General features: G+C 36.3%; 1 pseudogene; it reads right to left on the reverse strand.

Moving 5' to 3' along the window:
- Window positions 1-648: 648 nt before the first annotated feature.
- Window positions 649-17,315, reverse strand: LOC132114814 (SAP30-binding protein-like; annotated as a pseudogene).
- Window positions 17,316-17,323: the final 8 nt, after the last annotated feature.

Below are 17,323 nucleotides of genomic sequence, written 5' to 3' on the forward strand. Positions count from 1 at the left end.
CATCCATCCATCCATCCATCCATCCATCCATCCATCCATCCATCCATCCATCCATCCATCCATCCATCCATCCATCCATCCATCCATCCATCCATCCATCCATCCATCCATCCATCCATCCATCCATCCATCCATCCATCCATCCATCCATCCATCCATCCATCCATCCATCCATCCATCCATCCATCCATCCATCCATCCATCCATCCATCCATCCATCCATCCATCCATCCATCCATCCATCCATCCATCCATCCATCCATCCATCCATCCATCCATCCATCCATCCATCCATCCATCCATCCATCCATCCATCCATCCATCAGGCTGAAACACCACATTCCCAGTGGATGGTTTTAAATGTTTTAAATATGAATGACGGAAAATGCCAACAATGAACCTCATTGGCCAGGATTTCTTAGCTTGAACAAAAGTTTGAATGGCTCGAGTTCAAAATGGAAATGCATTGGGAGAATATAAATCAGTGATCCATCTTGAAAACACACACCATCTTCCAAATTTAGAACTAAAAACATTCCTCAGCACTACCTGACATTTCTTCATCCCAGAGGCAGATGCTTTTCAATTTGGGGGAGGAGAAAAAAAAATACGGAGTGATTAATGAAACACAATTCAATAGATTTGCAATTATACAAAAACCATTTATTTTTTACACTGCCGAGCAACAGAGAATCCAGAGTCATCTTAATATACACATAAAAAGACCTACTTGTATTGCTAAAATAAAATAAAAAGATAGAAATGACAGAATATGGACTTGCACCAAAATATAAGACCCTTTGTGTATTATAATAAATGCAATAATATAGTCAATTAGCCCAGATTAGTTGTTGTAATAAGATACTGAAAGAATACTCTGGTGATGATTAATTGGTGTTCTGTGAACATGACCTTTCCAAAACATAAAAATGGAAATAGACTGTAGAAAGACCAGACAGGGCATCTATCAAACACTGAATGATTATTGAAAAAAAAAAAGTTCCAAAGAAAAACTTAATTTACCGACAAGTTTTCATATGTCTGACATGAAAGATCAGGTGACTTTACTGCAACAGACATGTATGACAGCTTCAGGATCATTTTTACAAACACAAATTATGAATTAAAATGGAAAACATCTGGCAAAGACAAACCAATAAGTTTAAATCAAAGAATCAACCAACAGATGAACGCATTTGAAACAGCTAGTCAAAACCGAGCACAGAGATGAATGATACAATTATGCCATTATAAAACTATATCCAGAATTTTCACTTTCTGAAAATGAGATAAACACTATCTATTCCAGTTGCCAGACAGTTAAAACCATCTGTTGCTCAACTAAAAAAAAAGCATGTAGCACTGTCACTCACTATCAATCTGTCAGTCTGAAGTGAAATAACCCTGCCTTTTTTCATGTCATTGCTTAGCTTTTTTGAGAATGGTTCCCACTGCAGAGATGACTGTGGTCTTGGTGCCGCTGGCTGTTGTTGTCACAGAGACGACTCCAGGGAGGGTGGCAGTGGTGGTGAGGAGGGCGGGTTGTGCCAGGGTCACTGGCACTGCTGAGTCCCATTTGCTCTTTCTCTTCTGAGCATCTGCTAGGTCATCAAACTCAGACTTACTATACTATAAACAGACATTAGTAAAGTGAAGGCTGTTGCCTATGGTGTTTTTACAATTAAAGGGGCTATATGTAGAATTCAGAAACCCTTGCTGTTAGTGACACACTTGTTTGGTCAAGCTTGCACTAGAGCACAATGAAATATACAAGAGACTGAATGTGATTCAGTGACTCAATAAAAGTCATAGATTTTCCCAGCAAACAATCCCAAGACCTTCACTTAAAAATCAGCCCACAGGCTTTCTTGACAGCCTATGAAGCTGGGGAAAGTCTAATTTTCATTACAAGTAATGAGGCAATTAAAAAAAGGAATAAATAAACATTTTGTATATATAGCCCCTTTAAGGTCTTTATAAAAGACCACATTATGTCCCCCTAAAATCTCATATAATAAAATGGGAAATAGGCAGATCTCATTTTGGTCCAATTTACTTTTTGATCAGTATACTTTTTACCAGCACTGTTGTTTTTATGGAACTAGTACCACTTTAATATTGTATTAAATATAATTATACATCATATTTATTTACTTGAAAAAGAGGATAAATAATTTACATACAGAAAGATAAAATATACTATTAAAATATCTTATCAATATTAACCATTAAAATATTGTTTCAGTAATAATGAAAATTATTCACAGGCTATTAATATAAAGGAGTAATATAACTTGTGCATTTGGTGTACCTGTGGAAGTTGTGTTTGTGGCCATAGCTGCTGCATTAGTAGTGTTGCCTTTTTTGGTGCACGTCACAAACTCAATCTACAGACATATGGGTAAGAACAAATATTAACTCTCAGTGATGTTGTGGCCCAGACAGTACAAACAAATGTTTTAATATTATTATTTTTTTAAGTGGAGTCCCTCAGGGCTCTAACCTTGGTCTTTTCCTTTTTAGCTTTTTCCAGCTTGTCCATCTCCACTTTCTGAGCTTTGGCTGTGGAGAGAACAGCACAAAAATGGTTAACAGATGTAGTCAATGCAATCCATATGAAATGTCAAACCTAATTTAAAGCTAAATTTACCTAGTGCCTCATAATATGAATCCTCCGACCAGCCATGAGGATCAAACATGTCCTGTGAAGAAGTAAACAAATACATTTTGCAACAGACATGAATACAATGTATAGTATTTATATGGTATTAACAGGTACGCATTACACCTACTTTTGGATAATTGGTTCCAAGTTCGTCAATACCACAGAACTGGATCTATAAACACAAACACATGGTTAGGTTGCAAACAAATAAAACAATATCAATAGGTAATTTACTTCAGGTTATGTCTAGTGAACAAGGGATCATAAACACTTGTTATCTTCAGACCTGGGGTTGCGAAACTCTTTCTTCTTTTGAATATGGCTGTTTGTATCAAAATCTCCTTGAAGCTTCCTCTCGTAAAGTTTAAAGATCTTTTCCTACAAACAGAAAAGGGAGTCATTATTAAGTGCATGTGTGATATTGCTAAATTAACAAACTCCATTTTAAGCCTATTTGAGTCCATTTTAAATGAAAAAAGTGCTGTACAAAACAAGACAAAAAAATGCCTCTTTGCTCCAAGTGCTGTGAGACACTAAGAATGAATAAAGTCTTTGTGCCAGTGTGATCTTCTAGAACTACAGGGTGATTTTTGACAACCAGACTCCAAGGACCACTCAATCAGTATTCCATAACATTCCAAGTCATCAAAAAAATCGAAAAGTTGCTTGTTGACAGTTAAGAGACTGATGTTAGTTAATTCTTAGAGAATGTACTACTAGAAAGTTCACAGGAAGACCAATTCAGATGTATAGGGGAATGAGGATCATGTCTGAACAGCGAAAAAAGCATAGCCACAGGGAAATGATATTCATCACGATATGGAAAAGCACAGCCCATCTATCAAAACAAGGTTGTACTGTAGTGTGAAAACCCCACCTATGTTCACCTGTCCTGATAGCTCGTGAGAGAGAGAGAGCTACAGCAGGAAGCAGTATGACAATTAGGAATTTAACACAATATATATACACACACACACATTACTGCAATAAAACAAACTAAATTCTAATGAAATGTGTTCGAATATGATCTTGGTATCAACATGGTTTGACAAGGAGCAGTCCGATCAAAACAAAGCAGCTGAGAGAATGTTTTTCGCTAATATATATGGCCAACAATACAAAATTGCACAATCTATATTATTTTAGCATCGGATTCACAAAAGTATTTATGCAAATTAAAGTAACAGTGCTTAGACTGATGATGACTTCATTTAAATACTCGATTTAAACTAAATATACTATCTTCAAAACTAACAATGGGCAGAATTTTATGCAGTATTTATTTATCTTTGTTATTTAAAATACTTTTGTTTATGGTTGTTCATGTCAGTTCACAGTGCATTCCCTAATGTTAATGGACAACCTTTTATTTTAATTATGTATATATGTATATGTTGAAATTAACATTACCTTAGAGTAATAAACTGTTCATTGCTAAGTCATGTTGTTATCTAATAAATGTTACCTTACATTAAATTTGACCAGACATTTAAGTTGACCAACTACAGTTTTTTTTTTCCACAAATTTGAATTTGCATGGCAGTCTATTATCAAAGTCTACAAACACATTCCAATAATCGTGCAATAGTTTCAACTAAAGGATTGAAAAATTCTGTTTGTACAAAAACCATTGGTTAGTTTAGATTTTTGTAATAAATGTGTGTTGAAACATCATTTATAACAAAATGCCTAAAAAAAAGTGTTATCTTTAAAGGATCAAAATTGACCTGAACATTCACTGCAGCAGTCTTTAACACAGCTTGGAGGGTAAAAATGTGACTCCTGGAAATTGCACAGCAGCCAACTGATCAGATTAGAACTGATTTTGGCCCAGTCTTGTCATTGGCAATATGCATAAGCCTGTGAATGGTCAGTGGTCAAGCTATTTGATAGCTGAGACTAGCATCTATCAAAAAACAAGCAAAGTGAACAAGTGCAGTCAAGATTTCTCTCATTGGTGCCCATGGCAGGAGGTTAGGAACATCTCAAACAGGATATGGCAAACCATCTCACCTGCAGATGACTGGAACAACGACCGGAAGGTTCAGGAGGAATTTTGATCTCATCAGGAGACATATTCCGAACCTTCTCTGAAAACTGTGCTGTGAAAAAGAAAAAAATACTCAAAGACAGCAAATACATCTATACTGTACAAAATGTTGCAATAGAGTAATGACAGCAAGTCACACATAAAACAAACTAGATTTGTATATTTTCTTTATCACAAAAAGCACATGATTAGAAATGTAAGTGGAAGTGGAAATGACAAAGCCAAGTATGGTGACCCATACTCAGAATTCATGCTCTGCATTTAACCCATCCAAAGTGCACACACACAGCAGTGAACACACACACACAGAAAATACTTCTCCCATCAGTGGTATGAAATTTCCAAACATAAACATTCTGGATTCTGTATGCAACTTTAACCTCAAGCTACATTTCATTTTCACTTTTTTTTTTTTGAATGACACTGAACTGCTACTTCAGTTTGGTAAGAATTTGCAGAAACGATTTCCCCCCCTTAAACTAGAAGCATCTATCAGCAGTCTTTGTCAGACATATTTGTGGTATTTGTGGTTGCGTACACATGCAGCAGTGAACACTATTCAAATTATACTGGTTAAAACAGGCCACTGCTGAATTCTCTTCTCCTCACATCCTCTCTTTTCAATCCCAGACACCCATACCCCCCCCATCTACCTCTCTCACACCTGGGCAGGTCTGAGGCAGTGACTGTGGCCCAAAACATGCCTCCGTTTGTTGAAACAAGGCAAGGAAGGTTCTGGGTGAGGCCTTCTAGATGTGGCACTCTTCCCCAAGCAATGCCCAGACACACACGCACACACACACAGACATAAACTTGCAAAGACAAATGGAAACTTGCAGAGTTACTTCGGAAAGGTCAAACTATTTTTCAGCCAGAGCTGCCTGACATAAACTGTACATTTGAGAATAACCCTGTGGCAAAACAGACCATGCTGTCCTGTACTGTAGTTATGGTTAAAAATTTTAGACTAAGTATAAAAAGTTGAAGTTATAAAACTCGCCCGGAGAGAGTGCGGGCACTTAAAACGCGTCTCTCCTCTTGCTCAAACTCAACTCTCTCTATGCTCACGCGCTATATATTAATTATTTTCACACCTGCACGTGCAGTGCGTGAACGCTCTAATCCGTTAACATGGGAAAAAATACGCACCAGACAGAGTGTGTGAATCTGGAGTTACGTAGGAATATGCCCAGTCTGTACTGTTCTCGCACTCCATTTAGGCGCGCTGCATTCTGATTGGTTCGGATAGCATACTGTGGGAGGTCGGTGCCTGCTATAAAGTGATTTAGAAATCGCGCATGCTCAAATCGTGATTTTATAACGATTTTGATTAAATCGCACAGCCCTACTTGTAATGCAAAGTTTCAGACACTGTTTAGAGTATTGAAATATTGGAGAATAATAACACTGTGTATTTAAAGGCTTTATTGAGGGAAATGACAATAAAAATAAAAAAATTAAAGGAGTCATATGATGCTTTTTTTAAAGGTCATTATTTTGTAACAGAATATGTCCTTAGTTTTACCATTAGTTCAAGCCCAAAAGGGGAACAGAGTCGCATGACAGACACAGTGGCTAATTTACATGCACCCAAATAATCCATTTGTAATCGGATTGACGGCTCAATTGGATTGAAAAACGTTCATATAAACACCTTAAACCGATCCGATTAAGCTCGATCGGAATGAAATTTTGATCAGATTGAAGGGGGTGGTTTATTCCTCTTCTAAAACGACGATTGGATTGAACCAAGAAACTGAAAGAACTGTGCATGTGCAATAATGCAGAAATAACGTAATGACATGACTCTCACGGAATGAGCAGCTGGTCCTTTTGAATAAAGTGTTGTATAAATGCGTGTCCTGTCATTATAAAACTCTCCTTTAACTCGGCAACTGTGGAGTGGAGCAGGACAAACTTGTATTGGATACTCCTCCACAGTCAACCAGTTTTGGGCGCTGGGAGGGGCTTTTTTTGTTTTTTGCATGAAAAATATGAGCAGCACAGCGGTTTATATGTATACTTATCCATAAACTGGTAATTATTAGTTCTGCTGTTAAAAACAAATAAAGAATACATGTAGGAATTATTATGTGTAAACAGTGAGAAACCCTATATTATCTATATGTCACTTTCACTTTTCACTATTTAAGCAGTGTGCACATGTCTAAAAAATCTATTCCAATTTGAAGCTTGTGACATAAACGTGCACATCAATCCGATCACTTTATGTAGATTCATCAATCGTAATAAATTCAGTCCGACTGAACCAAAAGTGTGCATTTAAAGCCTATGATGGAGCTTGTATGTGTTTGCAGTACACAAGCCACAAAAACTCCACCGTGTGATTGTCTCTCTCTCTCTCTCACTCTCGCAGACAGCGCATATACGCGCACAAACGCGATGCGCAAAACTCTGCATTTGAACATAAACATACAAAACATACTTAACAGTAGCTGTTTCAGAAGCAGCAGATTGTCGTAGCAAAGTCAGAATGACCTCCTCTCCTAGTTTCATGAAACGGTTGTCCATAAAATGCATTCTGTTTTAAGTCCTAAATGCATCTACTTTCGGAAGGCCAAATAGTGCGTTTGCTTTCACCTAGATACACATAACATCTCCCTGACATGACTGCTTCAACAATAACTGCAGTTACTGAAACCACGCCTTCTTTCTTTATGTGAACATTTAGGCGGCATTATGCAAATATTTCCACATAGTGACATAGACATGTGGTCTCTTCTGACTGCAAGCGACCACACAGAAACCATCCAGAACACCCTAGCAACAAAGCCAGAACAACAAAGACTAACACAACTTAGAAAATATAAAAACTTAAGTATAAAGCTGTCAGGAGTGCGACTTGGAGTGTGGGATTATATTTGAGGCTCTCATGGATTCAGCTTCATGTAGTTGGTCTGAAAACCGTGTTTTATAAAGCATTCAATCTTGTCCTAATAATTACAGTGTGATTAGAGTAAATGTGGAAGCAGCAGGCAGCAAGTGTGTGCAGGAATGTTGGCAAGATGGGGTTCTTCTATAAAACCTCTAAAAACCCTGCTGCTGCTCTCGAGCCAGATTTCTTATCCCTGACCTCATTTAAAGTGTGGATCTTAGCTGATCTTAGAACAGAACATCTCTCCCCATGGGTTGATTTTTTGTCATTTCCTCTCCATCAAAGTAATTAAGCATTGACTTTAAGTGACTCATTTCTCTGGCATCTTCAGAGTTCAGTGTCCTCCCAAACAAGTGGCACAAATCACACACAAAGCAGGACTCCAAGAAAGGGAAGGAGGGAAAATTAGGGACAAATCTAAAGAGCTTCTGTCTCCCAACCACAAAGAAAACTTTGAGTCTCTGATAAGACCTTCTTGTCTTCTGGTCTATTCGGATATTTTCAAATTTTAATGAGAAGGAAAAACAAGACTAAGTGGAACGTTCAGTTACTTGCCCAAGTGGCTTGTTTACTGTAACTCCCTACAACCGTAAATTCAGTCTCTGACTGCATCAGAAAGATATGTGGCATTATAAATAATATAACCACAAAGGGAAAGTGTTGTGAAAGAGAGGGAAAGTGAAATGCGTTTTGTTGTTTATAATGTTGCATATTATAAAGTTTTATGAAGACTGTACTCCTCCTCTATATCGGGCTGAAGTAATAATACCATACAAACAGATCCTGACAAAGCAATCACACCAGGTTGGCAGGAGCAGAAATACATACAGTGCTCTTTTCAAGAGGGCATGATATGGTGCGGTCTACCACATCCAAGCCAAGTTTTGAAAATTTTTATTTGAAGATGGAAGTATGATTGATTCATTTTATACTTACCAACAAGCTCATTGGGGTCTTTTACTTCCACTTCTGTGACATCCTACAAAAGAAGAAAAAGGCAAACATGCATAACTGAAAATCAGTGACACATTTTACTTCACATGTCCTATATTGTGTGTATATATATACATACATATATATATTAGTAATATATATATATATATATTAGTAATATATATATATATATATATATATATATATATATATATATATATATATATATATATATATATATATATATATTAGTAATATATATATATATATATATATATATATATATATATATATATATATATATATATTAGTAATATATATATATATATATATATATATATATATATATATATATTAGTAATATATTGCCAAATATTAATTGGTTCTAGCAAATTTGACATTTCAGCTAATAACAATGCATATTTGTTCATATAACAAAAGTGTTAGTGCCCCCTTGTGTCAACTCCAAGTCCAACAACAGCAGAGCCAAGGGATAAACTTGACTTTTTTTTCCCAATTAAATATTGTGTTAAGAGTATTGTTTTATGCAGTTATGTGCAGATCTTTAAACACTACTCGCGAATCAGAAATAAAGGTTTACTTCAGTTCTGTAACTTTTAAAACAAAATATCTCTCTTGGAAGGCTTAAAAACCGAAGGTGATAAAATCAGACCCAAAGTGCGAAGCCCCTGAATAATAAAACTAGGCAAAAAAAAATTAAATAAACAAACTACACCAGGCCTCTATTCGCTATCCTCGTTTACACAATCTCACACATACAGTCACTCAGCAACAGGATGTGCAGATGGAAGAATCGTCTCGTAAAAGCGCCCAAGTAGAAAATGTGTCTAGGACAGCACAGAGAAAGAGAGAAATAACTCACTAAGAGATGAATCTCTTTACGCCAAAAGCGCAAATCTTAACAACAGTCCATTCACTTGAAAACCCGGTATGGAAAAACAATGTGAGGGGAAACATCTATCTCCACTGAGACAGGGGACCTGCCTTAAAAGGGGTCTTTTTCATTTAGATCAGCCCAAAAACAGGACCATTGGTTAATGGACCTACTTCTTGCCATTTCATTGTCATGCCCCTGCATGCACTTTTACAACAGCAAAGACAAAACAAATGTCTGAATCATACAGTCATAAGACACTTACATAAGTGGAGATTTAGTTACTGTGATGGCATTCCAAACCAAACCCATATGCTCTTATTTTTATGCAATAGGTACATAAAGATTGTTCAAAATTCCCCTTTTAAGTTTCCAATAAAAATCAAAACACCATATGGTTTTTAAACAACAAGAGAGTGAATAAATGTGAATTGTAGTTTTTGGGTGAACAACAGTCTAAAGGACAAAAATGAACTGAACCCACATAAAAATAAAAAGCACCATAACTCTTACATTTGTAAAAGTCATTATTAATCAATCAATTTAATCAAATTAATACATTACAAAACATGTTTTGATGCTCTTATTTAGCAAGCAAGACGAATAGTGTTCTGCCTTTGGGGTGTGGCTCTAAATTTATGCAACATCGCAAGCTTCTATTACAAAAAACTAATGTCAGTGCATGAAATAACTTGCCACTGAAATGCTTTGCACATTTGAAATCCTTTTAGATGGAAACTGAATCTAGATTCTTGCATTTATAACTTTAAACATAAAATACGGTAACAACATAAATGTGTTTCTGGACACTATTGTGATAGTGCCATGCAAATACCATATACACTATCAATCAAAAGTTTGGAGTCAGTAAGACTTTTTTTGAAAGAAATTGTTTTATTCAGCAAAGATGTATCACACTGATTGAAAGTGACATACCTTTGCACTGTTACTATTCGTCAAAGGACCTGGGAATAAAATGTTTCACAGATTCCACAAAATACTAGGCAGGTCAGATCAGAATAAGAAATGTTTCAGCTTTGCCAACATGAGAATAAATTACATTTTAAAATATATTAAAAATAGAAAACAATTTTAAACTGTTATACTTTTTCATATTATAACGGATTTGACTATAGTCAAATACATGTTAAAAACATCGAACACATTTTATTGTCTCCAAACTTTTGAAAACTTTGTAAATTTGAAAAGAATGTGTAACAAAAGTAACTGTGCATAAGCCCAATGTTCAATAAAAATGCATGAAACCATTAAGGACATGCTCTATTGCTCTGATATGACCCTTCTCTGCAAGTTCAAACACACATGTTGTTCCTCAGTTTGAGTGATGCTATTTTTCTCTTGGTTTGAGACCAATCATAACAACGCAATAGAGGATGGGTGGGTCTTGGGTTTGATACCCTGAACCCCAGAGCAGTCAGGGAGGGAATTTAGGTGGGGTCAAATACCTTCACATCATCTTGGGTCCGCCCCGAGTCTGACTCCTCTTCTTCCTATGAAAATAAAAATGAACAGGGTCACCACAGCCAAAACCATAATCAAGAGCTCTCCCCTCAGGTGTACAAAGTTTCAACCATAGTGCTCTGAGAATGACTGGGGGATTCAGTTGTATCCTTTTTTTCTGAATAATTGAATTACAGCTGATGTCATAAATGGTCCCACAGAAATAGCAACAATTAAATAATCAGAGTTGAAATTAAAAAAGAGGGACAAACAAAGCAACCAGGTATATTTCAATATATATATAAAAATAAAATTTGTACTGAAAGGACTTATTATAACAATTAATCAGAATTACAGGTGCATCTCAATAAATTAGAATTTCATGGAAAAGTTCATTTAAGTAAATCAACTCAAATTGTGAAACTCGTGTATTAAATTCAATACCCACAGACTGAAATAGTTTAAGTCTTTGGTTCTTTAAATTCTGATGCTTTTGACTCACATTTAACAAAAACCCACCAATTCACGATCTCAACAAATTAGAATACTTCATAAGACCAATAAAAAAATATTTTTAGTGAATTGTTGGCCTTCTGGAAAGTATGTTCATTTACTGTATATGTACTCAATACTTGGTAGGGGATCCTTTTGCTTTAATAACTGCCTCAATTCGGCGTTGCATGGAGGTGATCAGTTTGTGGCAATGCTGAGGTGGTCTGGAAGCCCAGGTTTCTTTGACAGTGGCCTTCAGCTCATCTGCATTTTTTGGTCTCTTGTTTCTCATTTGACAATACCCCATAGATTCTCTTTGGGGTTCAGGTCTGGTGAGTTTGCTGGTCAGTCAAGCACACCAACACCATGGTCATTAAACCAACTTTTGGTGCTTTTGGCAGTGCGGGCAAGTGCCAAATCCTGCTGGAAAATGAAATCAGTATCTTCAAAAAGCTTGTCAGCAGAAGGAAGCATGAAGTGCTCCAAAATTTCTTGGTAAACGGGTGCAGTGACTTTGGTTTTCAAACAATACAATGGACCAACACCGACAGATGACATTGAACCCCAAATCATCACAGACTGTGGAAACTTAACACTGGACTTCAAGCAACTTGGGCTATCAGCTTCTCCACACTTTCTCCAGACTCTAGGACCTTGGTTTCCAAATGAAATACAAAACTTGCTCTCATTTGAAAAGAGGACTTTGGAACACTGGGCAACAGTCCAGTTCTTCTTCTCCTTAGCCCAAGTAAGACACATCTGATGTGGTTTGTGGTTCAGGAGTGGCTTAACAAGAGGAATACGACAACTGTAGTAGGGCTGTAGCTATCGAATATTTTAGTAATCGAGTATTCTACCAAAAATTCCATCGATTAATTGAGTAATCGGATAAAATGTGTTTTTGCCTAATAAAAGTGCAATATTAATTATGCAAGAGAAAATAAGACTCCTGGGTCTCTTAAAATGAACAACTAAGTTTCCTTTTTTAGAAAAAAAATATTTGTATTTTTTAAATGCATAGAATGCAATGCATACATCAAAAATAAACATTTAATTATTACCCATTGTTTCTCTGTCTGTACTTGTACTGTGAACAATGACAATGAATAAAGTTGACAGATGAATTAAGTGCATTTAAGTGCCATTCAGTTGGGGTTTTAAAAAAGCATTTTCTGAGATGCAAATTAAACATTAAACACATAAAACATTAATTTATCTTTTAATTATTGAAAATTAAGCAAACTTAACTTTTTGGTACTAAACCGCAATAACTAAACTGGACTTTTATTTTGATGGGTTGACGTACCTTTACAGTTCTGTGTATGTGATGTGATGCTAGTTTTACTCAAATCAAACAGTCAAATGCTCATGAAGTGACTGTCAGAGCAGATCTGGAGATGTTGTTCATATGTTCACATCCTTATTTAGTGAGACAGCAGACGCTAAAATCACCGGAGCGTCACGCGCACTTCCGTGTGTTTAATGAATGAAGACGCGCTTCTGCTCCATTCATTAATACAGACACGCAGAACATGCAGGATTCATATTTAAATAGACCGTTCCGGCTTAATATTTACAGATATTAGTCCATATCGTGATTTGATGTAAGTGCAATGACCTATTTTTGATTAATTCATTCAAAATTTGGCAAATTCCGTGCCATTCCGCGTTAAACTGTAAAATTCTGTTTTTATGACTGGATTTCGCGATTCCCTCTGCGTTTTCTGCATCACGGAAATCATAGGGCCCTAGCTGTGGTATGCCAGCTCTATCTTGCAATGGACACATGCCACGACGTTCTCTTTACGTTTGCACGCGCCCTAAAATCAAAACACTGCTGACTCCTTGCAGTATGCGACTTCGACTTCCTTTTACTATCTATGCTTCGGACGCAGCACTTGTGTCTCCTGCCGCTTTGTGGGTGACGTAAACGCGTTGTGTCACATTAAAAAAATCATTGTGAAAGAACCTGACGTAAGATTTAAAATAAATTAAAAATGGCTTCGGGGCAGAGGAATTTGCCTCAATAATTTTTTGTAATTGAGTTACTCGAGGAATCGTTTCAGCCCGTTTAATCGATTTTGCTTGACAATCCTCATAAGGCTGTGGTTCTCTCGGTTGGTTGTGCATCTTTTTCTTCCACACTTTTTCCTTCCACTCAACTTTCTGTTAACATGCTTGGATACAGCACTCTGTGAACAGCCAGCTTCTTTGGCAATGAATGTTTGTGACTTGCCCTCCTTGTGAAGGGTGTCAATGATTGTCAGAGACCATATTGAAGGCTCAGGAAGCCTTTGCAGGTGTTTTGAGTTGATTAGCTGATTGGCATGTCACCAAATTCTAATTTGTTGAGATCGTGAATTGGTGGGTTTTTGTTAAATGCGAGCCAAAATCATCACAATTAAAAGAACCAAAGACTTAAACTACTTCAGGCTGTGTGCACTGAATTTATTTAATACACAAGTTTCACAATTTGAGTTGAATTAGCCTACTAGCCTCTTTCACACAGTAATACCAGTAAATTGCCGTAAAATTACCGGAACGACTTTACCAGTAAATTAAAAAATGCGCTGTTCACACAGTCAACAACATTCCGTCTTTTTTTCCGGAAAAGCACCATTCACACATCCATTCCAAAATACCGGTAAATTCTGTGACGTCATTAACCTCTAAACAGCTGCGCTCGTATTTTTAAACATGGAGGGTAATACTATGGGATTTAAATGCTGCCATGATTCAAAACTGAATGGTCAGTATTTCTGTTGATGGTTTCATTTTTGTTTCAAACTTTAGTATTCATGCAACTGCTTTTGTTACAGAGACATCGTAATAGATGACTGGTTTGAATAATTATACTCACCATTAATAAAACACCTGATGCTGTAGGGAGCTGACCAATTTAGTGAAATTCGTCTTGAAAGGATTAATAGCCCAATGAAGTTGCGATTGTAAATTGCAGTCTGTAAGACGCGCGACATCGCAGAAAAGGTGCGTTCACAAATGTAAACTATATGCTGATCCAAATTAATATCAAATAGTCTATCAGCGCAGATAAACAGGTCTGCGTTCAAATTGAGTTAAAAATATGTTGCAAAGTACCGGGAAAAAAGTAATAACCATGAATGTGACAGAGGGAAATAGAAAAAATATATATATTTGAATTATTTACTAATAAACTAGTGTTTTCTGAGTCTGTGTCCCAAGGATGAAGTTGTCTGACTTGTCTTCTCCTTATTAGACGCGCCTTCTATACGGATTATGATTGTAATAAAATAGTTTTTTTGTTTGTTTGTTTGTTTGTTTTGTTTCTTTTTTTTATATTTCTTTATTTTATATTATTATCTCGCTGGCACCTATATGTCCCAAAAAAGCGTGCTTTATCTTGCACTTTCCGCACAAAATATTCAATATAGTGTACATTTATATGGGTTTAACGTTAAAACATCGTTACATGCTTGAACTGTTAGATTTTATTTTAGACAACTCGTGATGATTTGATAAGGCTAAACTGATCAAACATAGGCTATGATCAACTCTCCCTCTCTGTGCTGGCCGCTTGTTACTTTAAAAACAAAACTTATAGGCCTGTTTAATGATCAAAAACTGCTCCAAACATACAAAACTGAACTATTTTAATAGCTGTAACAGTATAAGCTGTTTTGGGAGAATAGGGGAAAAAGACGGGCTGAACATCCTCAAGTGAGTTGCGGGGCAAACCGAAAGTTGATGCCCAGCACTCTTCTTCACTGCTCCGACTTCTCGTTTGTACCCTATGTGTTTTTCCCTAGGTACAAACTAAAATAAGTTGTAAAACTTAAAAGTTTTTTTTTATTATTTTATTATTATTATTGTGTTCGGCATGATGGGTCGCGTGTGGCGTTTCATGACGTGCCGCGGGTTGAGATCCACTGGTTTAGAGCAGGATTTGTGGAGTAGCAGCATCCCCAAATAGATTGACAAAATTCATAATAGGAACAAGAAATACTTCCACTACTACTTCGTTTGTGATGGTCGTTTATTTTTTAGATATTAAGACGCAATGTTTTCAGTTTATTGATGACCTGACTTTGCCCTGTGAATGCATTGTTCTCGGAGACAGTTAACAGTTATTTTATCATACGTCACTGCATCACTAACAGTCCCTCTCAATTGACGACAAATTTCTTCATCCGCCCGGATAAGGAGAAGCGCTTTAATTTCACTGTCGCTTCAGTTGGATGACATTTATTTAATTTTCTTAAACGGTGCGTGAATGCGTCACATTGTTATGATTGGCCCGGAGTAGACGTCTTACGTCACCGCGTTCTGAACTCGTACGTACTCATACCGGTAATTTTCCTTCTGTGTTCACACAGAGCAGAATTCCGGCAATTTAGTGGTAATGTTACAACTTCTCATACCGGTAAATTGCCTGAACGAATTTACTGGTATTTTTTAAAAGATCATGTTCACACATGATCTCTTTACGGCAATTTACCGGTAATTTTCCGGAAAAGTCTGTAAGTGTGAAAGGGCTTAGTAGAAATAAATGAACTTTTCCATGACATTCTAATTTATTGAGATGCACCTTTACTAGATCACAGCATTTAATATATGAGTGTTGTCACATTACGGAATAGTTTCTAATGTTTATATGGCACTAATGCTATTAGCTGTCAAGAATGATGTTCATTTAAAACAGATTAAAATGTGCATATGTTGTAATTATCTGAAACAATTTAAATAATGTTTATTTATTTTTTCTACTAATGACAATAAAAAAAATGGGCAATCAATATTTCAAATCAAGTGATATGATCACACTTTTTCTTGTAATTTGCATGTTTTTTGTTTGCAGAATTGTAGCATTTCATCCTTTTATTACAACTGGCTCTGATCTCCTCTAATTAGTGGAAGGTCCATTAAAAATGTGAATTTGTGAATTAAATTCCATGTGATGTATTGGTCTGACACATCTAGAAAAGCCCTAAACTGAAAGCTGTGGTTAAGACTGACCGAATTTCTAGTGCTGTAATCTTCACTGTCCTCATTCTCCGACGGCTTCTCATCTGCCTCCTCCACACGACTCACGTCATCCTCTCCGTAACTAGCTGACACCAATCCACCATGAGATTCTGACAGACAAGCACACACAAAAAGCTTTTTTCAATTCCACTGAGGCTATATTTAGAAGTTTAAAAGACTTTCCTGTTAATGACTTCCATTCCTGATGATATCAGGAGCTCTGACATACTACCAGATTAGTTACCATGCTAAAGTTACAAAAATATCTTAAAATCAAACACTAAAACACACTATTACTATATAAAATAGATCAAAATGAGACAGGCTGAATAGCTGAACTCATAAATAAGTAACAAAAAAAGTGAAAGTGTGAAGTACTATGGTAAATCCTATTTTAAACAGTTACATATTCATTTGATTCAAAATATCACAGATTTTACACAATAACAATAGTTTATAGTATAGTTACTAGTTATTGTTACTACTGCAAATCCATAATACATTATGAGATCTTTCGTAAGGCTAACTGTCATATCAATGAAGCTTACAAGCAGTTACATAAAGCAGCAGAAGAAGATCCTTTTTTTTAAAAACTGTACCATTAAGCAAATAAAATGTGGAACAAACCGATTTAACATTACTATTTTGTCCTTGGCTGTCATTTGTCATTCGCGCACGTTAGCTTTACCCCTACACTGACAACAAAGCCATCAGCATTACAAACTATTAGTATTCATATGCATTTCCTAACACTAATAAGAGTTGATACCTTGATCATCTGTGTCTGGATCTGAATCCTGCTCTGAATCATCTCCATAAGCCGCTAGTGAAGAGAGAAGAGCGTTCCTCTTTCTGCTCGCCATTTTCAGCACTGGCTCACAATAGTGACGTTAGGCTCTATATTCGGCGTGCGCATGTTCGGCGTTT

The sequence above is a fragment of the Carassius carassius genome, chromosome 34, assembly GCF_963082965.1.
Source record: "Carassius carassius chromosome 34, fCarCar2.1, whole genome shotgun sequence".
Taxonomy (NCBI): domain Eukaryota; kingdom Metazoa; phylum Chordata; class Actinopteri; order Cypriniformes; family Cyprinidae; genus Carassius; species Carassius carassius.